Source organism: Nicotiana sylvestris, chromosome 2 (genome assembly GCF_000393655.2).
Source record: "Nicotiana sylvestris chromosome 2, ASM39365v2, whole genome shotgun sequence".
Classification (NCBI taxonomy): Eukaryota; Viridiplantae; Streptophyta; class Magnoliopsida; order Solanales; family Solanaceae; genus Nicotiana; species Nicotiana sylvestris.
The window spans coordinates 110,585,846-110,593,401 of record NC_091058.1 but is presented as its reverse complement, the minus strand read 5'-3'; the positions used below and the strand labels follow the sequence as shown (position 1 = coordinate 110,593,401).

At 37.3% G+C, this 7,556-nt stretch overlaps 1 long non-coding RNA gene across 1 annotated transcript; it reads left to right on the top strand.

Annotated features, from left to right (window-relative positions):
- Positions 1-4,224: 4,224 nt before the first annotated feature.
- On the top strand, positions 4,225-7,556 carry LOC138886374 (uncharacterized). The gene is made up of 2 exons (XR_011405084.1): positions 4,225-4,914; positions 7,296-7,556. It is a non-coding gene; the product is annotated as an uncharacterized lncRNA (long non-coding RNA).

Genomic DNA, 7,556 nt, shown 5'->3' with positions numbered 1-7,556 from the left:
AGGACGCGAACGCGGAGAGTAAAGAACAGAGGCTTACGCGAACGCGGAGAATGTGACAGGAACGCGAAGAAGAAATAGCCACCAGCCCACCAGCTCCTAATTCTACTTGCGAACGCGAAGAAGGAGAAAGGAAAACCTTCGCGAATGCGAGAGGTTAAACGTGAATGCAAAGAACAATAGATTCCTCCTCCAAGATTACTCTTCGCGAACGTGGAGGAGCAGATGCGAACGCGAAGAAGGAAACCAGTTGACAGATATCAGCAGTCCAAGAATAGGGAAAAATGACCTGTGGCCTACCCGGAACACACCTGAGGCCCCCGAGACCTTGTCTAAACACACAAACAAGTCATATAACCCAACAGGAACTCGCTTGAGGTCTCAAATCACATCAATCAACGTCAAAACAACGAATCACACCATGAATCAAACTTAGGAACTTTTAAACCTTCCAACTTCTAAAACTCGTGCCGAAACCTACCAAATCAACCCGGAATAACGCCAAATTTTGTAGACAAGTCTAAAATGACATAACGGAGTTATTCCAACTCTTGGAATCGCATTCTGACCCCGATATCACAAAAGTCAACTATGGGTTAAAGTACTCCATTTTCCAAACTTCAACTTTTCCAACTTTCGCCGAAATACCTCAAATTATTCTACGGGCCTCCAAATCCAAATCTGAACGAACGTCTAAGTCTGAAATCACCATACGAAGCTACTAACATCAACCAAAACTCATTCCGGAGCTGTTTACTCCAAAAATTAAATTCCGATCAAATTCTCACTGCTTAAGATTCCAAAACTATATTCTTTCTTCCAATTCAAATTTGATTCGTCCGAAAAAGGAATCCAACCATGCACGCAAGTCAATACACATAATATGAAACTACTCGTGACCTCAAACTGCTGAACCGGGCAAAATTTCTCAAAATAACTAGTCGGGTCGTTATAGTTCGGCATTCAGGCGATGGAGTTGAGATCAGATATGGTGATTTGTGTGTTCTATGGATTTAGATACTAGGAGTTCTCATTAGTAGATTATTTCATGGTTGTGGACTGTGAAAATGTAGCCAAGGTTGGTCATAGGATAATATGTGTTGTGATTCGGTCATTGTGGACTTTCGGATGGTTATTTTCTATTTTGGGTGACAAGAGTTGATTAAGGGTTCATTGTAGGCCAATATGGGTGTGTGTTCTACACCGGGTGGGATTTGTTGACTCCGAACTACTACTGTTGAGGGATGTGCCATTCAGTTGTTGTTGAGCTTATTCGTGTTCTGAAATGATATGTGAGTTACCCTTCTATGTTACGAGGAGTTGTGAATCATTGGTTATATGCACACATGATGCGGTTCTATTTGGGCTTATAGTGGAAATTTGAGCAATATGATTATTCGGGTATTGCGAGATTGATTGTGCGTTGGCTATGTTTTTTTCGGATGGTGGCATTGTGTTATTTGCTCTCCGTGGTTGTGGAAATGCACTTTGGGTACTTGATGTAGAATTTCGCGTAGTTATTGATTTTGAGCAAGGGGGCTCAAGGTATATAATATGGATCGACATTTGGATAGGGTCATGCATTGTAGTAAAGTTATGTTGAGATATGATCTTTGGTATCAGATTCGTATGTTTTGGTTCTACGGTGTGCTAGGCTCTTAGCATGGTGTTGTGATGGTACTTGTTAGGCTGGCGAGATAGTTCTCTCGTTTGATTCATTTTCATGATTGAGTGCATTTATGGTGTTGCTATTGGATGCACGAATTGCACAGGTTATGGCTTTGGATAGTATTGATGTGTCATGTCACCAGAGTGGTCGGGTTAGATGAGATGAGGTCATTGGACCTAGAATGAATACTATAAGAATTGATTACGGCATGGTTAGAAGGATAATACCGAAAGTCGACTTAGAAATCTGCTATAGTTCCTATCGGAGAAGAGGGAGCTCCATGGCCTGTTGATCTGACAAATGGTTATGAGTTTCTACGCGTTTCTTTCAACATTGGCAGTATATGAAGGTATTAGAACGAGGTTTTGTCTGATAAGAGGTTTATTACCGGAATTGGGTTGTTTTGAGCAGCTACTGTGATTAGAAATTATCGCTATGAGTGTTTGAGTTATGTGGTATATCATGTGATTCCATCTTGGGATATGACTATGGCTTGCCACAACTTGTTCAAATTTATACATTGTGAAGATGCGAGATTCTGATCTTATAGAAAATTTTGGATATGGAAATTGGATTCTAAGGCTTATGGGCTAGGTTGGGTTAAGGAATTTCAATCATGTTGTGTTATCAGACCTATATAGGATAAGACGACATGGGATCACCCCGGTATGTATATAGTAAGGTTATACATTGATTTTGCTGGCTTTTGGAACAACTCTAGATTCGTTCGAGGACGAACGTATGTTTAAGTGGGGGAGGATGTAACGATCCGACCAGTCATTTTGAGCATTTGCACTTCGCTCGATTGTTAGAGGGAATGAGTAGCTCCGTATGATATATTATGACTTATGTGAATCATCGGTTTTGGTTTTTCAGGTTATTCGGAATTGATTTGGAAGAATGATTCTCAGTTTGAAGCTTTAAATTTGAAAAGTTTGACCAAGTATGACATTTTAGAATTTGACCTCGGATTGGATTTCTGATGGTTCTGTTAGCTTCGTGGGGTAATTTTGGACTTAGAAGCGCATCCGAATTGTGATTTGGAGGTCCGTAATAGAATTTGGCTTGAAATGGCAAAGGTTGGAATTTTTGGAAAGTTTGACCGGGAATAGACTTTTTGATATCAGGCTCAGATTCCGATTTCGAAAGTTGGAGCAGGTCCGTAATGTCAAATGTGACTTGTTTAAAAAATTTAAGGTCAATCGGGCGTGATTTGATAGGTTTCAGCATCGATTGTGGAAGTTGAAGTTTCAAAGTTCAATGATTTTGAATTAAGGTGTGATTCGTCGTTTCGATGTCGTTATGCATGTTTTGAGGCCTCGAGTAGGTCCGTATTATGATATGGAACTTGTAGGTATGTTTCGACGGGGTCCCGAGGGGCTCAGGTGAGTTTCAGATAGGTTTGGGTTGTGCTGCGCTCGTTTTTCTTATGTTTCGATGTCGTTTCTTCAAGCATAAATGATACAACATTGAACAAATGAGCTCCAATTTCTGTTTTGATTGAAGTATTAGATCTATATCATAATTACGGAGCCATATAAAAAAGAATCGTCATATTTGGACATCGTATGAGGATTTTATGGTCATTTTACTAAGAATTGGGTTGCTAGATTTTTTTAGATTAACTACAAAATTGCCAATGTTGCGTATTTAAAAATCTGCACTATTTTTAAATATTGAAACTAACATATCTCCTTCAATATAAGGTTAAATGGAGTGATTCAAGAGCCTATTTTGATTAGAATTTCACAAGGAATCCACTGGAGGCATCAAAAATGAGTTTTGAGATCTTTTGGCATAAGAAACGAAGCAGAACAGTGTTAAAATAAGGGTTTTGTGCATTTAACATATTTTGAGTTGGGGAACTCGGAATTGCGCAATTTTCGAGGCAATTTTCAGCATATGAATTCTACTCGATTTTAGTTATATTTCGTGAATATATCTTGGATTTTAGCTTTTGGTTGATGAATTTTAGAGAAGAAATTAGGTATTTTGTCCTAAAGTTTCATAATATGAATTTTTGAGTTTTGACACCGATTCGGAGTTAGATTTGAGTGAAAATAGTGTAGACATGTGATTTTTGACCTTCTCCAAGATTTTTTATATTTTAGCATGTAAATATTTAGTTTAGGCCTAATATCTTTATTTCAACTAATTTTGACTCTTTTACTTTATTTCGTCACAAAAAAATGAAAATTACAAAAAAACATTTTAGCTTACGTATCTTTCATAAATTTAAATAAAAAATATACAAAAATAGTACCTTATTTTTATTTTTATATAATTTTGAAAACACAAAAATAGTTTTATGTTTTAATATAGTATTTGTTCAATTAATTAAGATTAGTTTTATATATTTTATAGTATAAATGGTATATTTAGAAGTAAGAGTTAGTTTTGGGTTGGTTTATCCCATTTTAATCTTGTAGTCAATTTTTTAGTCTTTCGCCCAATTTTAAGGCCCAATAATACCAAACTCATACCCCTTAACCTAAAAATCCTCTCTATGTAACCAAAATTAGACCTATACTACCCTAGACTCTATGACCCTAGGACCTAAAAGCTAGACAATCCGCCGTTTCTGAGGGGGGATATGCACAAGACCCCTGAACATTCTCCTTCTTCTATCAACAAAAATAAAAAAACGCCGAAGAGACCTAGACTTTGTCAGGCAACCGTTCTTCTTCATTTTTTGGAGAAACGACTCTGCACAAAAATGAAGAACCCATGAGGACCCTTCTTCTTCTTTCTTGATAACCTAAAACAAAAACCTAGAACCCTAGCCTAAAAAACCACACGTCTACTATTATTGCTGCGACCCCAGCCCGCCACCAATGACCTTGAGTCGCTGCTTCTCGTTTCACCATTCACCGCCGCCCAGAAACGAACACACGCATACAGGACAGAACCAGATCTGACCGGAAACGTATAGCTCCGACGACCTTTCAGGTTTGACCCTCTCAAATAGCAGGTTTCTTCGAAAAATAGAACCTTGATCGAGTATTCCGTTGAGGCTCTGTGCTCAACGTCGTCGTCTCCGGGTGACGGGTCTGTTCGTTTACAATCTCATCGATGTGTTCTTCTTGTAAATCAGTTGGAAGATTTTTGATGTACTAGAAGTTATAAAAGAAATCTCAAAGCATCAAAGGAAAATTTGACTGAATCTATACTGTGAATGCCTCTTAAAACAAAATGAGAAGCCAAATACGTTTACAAAGTTTTCTTCATAGCCTTCTTCATGGGATCAGGTACTGTCTTAAACGAGGTCAAGCAAAAGCATTTTTTATTTAAATAATTCCAAAAAGTTATTTTGTTTGTTGCACTCTTGTGTTATACATGATTTTGCATTCGGATCAAATGTTCCTTCGCTGAAGTAGACTAATTCAATTATGATTATTGTCATTACTATTATTCTTATTATTATTATAATAATTTTTTTATGCCTCATTTAGTTTTAGTTGTCTACAGGTTTGAGTTTGAACGCTAGTTTAAAGGAATGTGCGATTTCATTTTTATTTGTTTTCGTTCGTTCATTGTTTTATGTGTGCTCCAGTAGGTCGGGTCATCGAGGTTGGGCGTTTGTGTGATGTGATGAATGTGTCCTATTTGATTATTATTAGTTTAATATATCAAGGTAGCAAGGTAGTTATTAAAATGAATATTTCGTAGAAAGGCCTTTAGGCGCGTTTAAAATACCATCGTGATTATGTATACATTCACGTGACATAATTACGATTCTAAAAATCAATTTGGAGTATGCCTTTGCGCAACTTCGATCAAATTCTTCTTGATAATAAAATTGGTTTTAATAGGCCGCTATATTAATTCAGGTTTATATAGTCCGAGGTGTGCCATCCACAATTTAATTATTCATGGCCCTCATATTAATAACCTAGATATAAAAATGACAAATATTCATAGTTTGCTTTAGGCACGTTAATATACCATCATGATTACGTACACATTCGCATGACATGATTACGATTTTAAGAACAAAACCGGATTATGCATTTGCGCAACTTTGGCCGAACTTTCTTAATAATAATAAAGCGTTACTAATTGTGGGCACGTTTGCGTGACATTATTTTTGACGCGCCAAACAAATGGGTACACGTGCGCGTGAGGATAATTTCTTAATTAAAAGAGGCAAATGCACATAGGTTCTAAAATCAGTAACCAATTAATTTGTTTAAGCCAAGTATGATCAAAGCGACCGTGTTAGAACCACGGAACTCAGGAATGCCTAACACCTTCTCCCGGGTTAACAGAATTCCTTACCCGAATTTCTATGTTCGAAGACATAAATAGAGTCAACTTCCTCGATTCAGGATTTTAAACCGGTGACTTGGGACACTATAAATTATCTCAAGTGGCGACTCTGATCTTTAATAAATAATCTCGTTTCGATTGTCACTTAAATTGGAAAAAATCTCCCTTATACCCTTTCGGGGGTAATAAAAAGGAGGTGTGACAGCTCTGGCAACTCTGTTGGGGATAAGAACCCAGAATCTCTGGTTTAGGGTTCAAGAATTCGAGCTTGTTTTTATGATTTTTACTTGGCGTCATTTATTGTTAATATTATTGTATTCTATGAACTTTGTGCTAAATGCTATCTGTTTACCGCTTTAATATTGTTTGAATTGTATATAACTGTCTTCTTATGCCACCCCTCTGAGTCTTCTGAAAATGGTGCACACGTTCGCGTGGCCCGCTTTTTCTGTAGAAGTTATACCAAATAAGAATGAGGCTAGGCCAGCAACAAGGCCGGGTAGACTTCAGTGCTCCCGGTACGTTGCCCCCTCTTCGGCTCGAGTTGTCCGCTCGGGTAAGCCAGCTCTAGAACACAACCCCAGGTTTTAAAACCTAGAAAACCATAGCCTCATGCCGGATCCCTAGTAGGAACGTTTGTTTGCATCACGTGCATTTGACGTTAGGGACTCAACACAGGGGTTGGGTCCGTCTAGGACAGGCGTACCCAAAAATAAAAGACCATCGTGATGCATCCTATGTGCTACATGTTGCATTTCTTCAAGGGTAAAAGGGTCATTTGGCGGATCAATGATAGTTGAGGGCAAATGAAAAAGAAAAAAAAAGAAAAAAGAGAGGGTGAAGTGTGAAAATAAAGCAAGTAGGGCCCAATTATGTTTTATGTCACATTTTTGTTAAGAAAAAAAACATGAAAAATTCAAAAAATGATTTTGCACTTTTTCATCATTTTACGAAAATCAAAAAAAAATCAAAAAAAAGGAAAAGGAAAAATCCAAAAAGAATTTACATATTTCATCATTTTATAAAAAAAAAAAGACAAACAAAAAACATATTTTCTCTAAATTAGTTATTTTTTTAATTCTCGCCTGTATCCAATCTGCCCGGACTACGCATACCTGATTCTCGTCTTTCGGGGCGTGATACGTAGGCAACCCACATAGGGTCCGGTCTTCCTAGTGAATCTTAGGCTCTTGGATTTGCGGGGTTTTAGCCAAATTTTGCACTTCTAGCCATCTTTTGGCCACAAAAGTTATTTTGCAAAAATAGCCTCAATCATGTCTTGCATGTGTCCAATAGGGAGTGTTATAGTCTTACATAGCGTTCTAAGTCTTTAACTTATTTGGTTTCAATTTTCATACAGGTTTGAGTTTACTTATCGGAGTTTGAGCATGATAGACACCTCGGGACCATCCAGTCAGGATCGCTCATTCAGGAGTTGCTTAAGGAGATTCTTCTTTTTATATTTTGAGTTTGTTTTTCTTTTTACGTCGTCTTTTACTTTCTAGTTTTGTACAATAATGTCGAGTCTTTTGTTATTGTACTTTCTACTTTATATTTGAAAAAGTGTGTTGTAACTCAAAAATCCAAAAAAATAAAAAGAAAGAAGAGGTTTTGTGTTTTA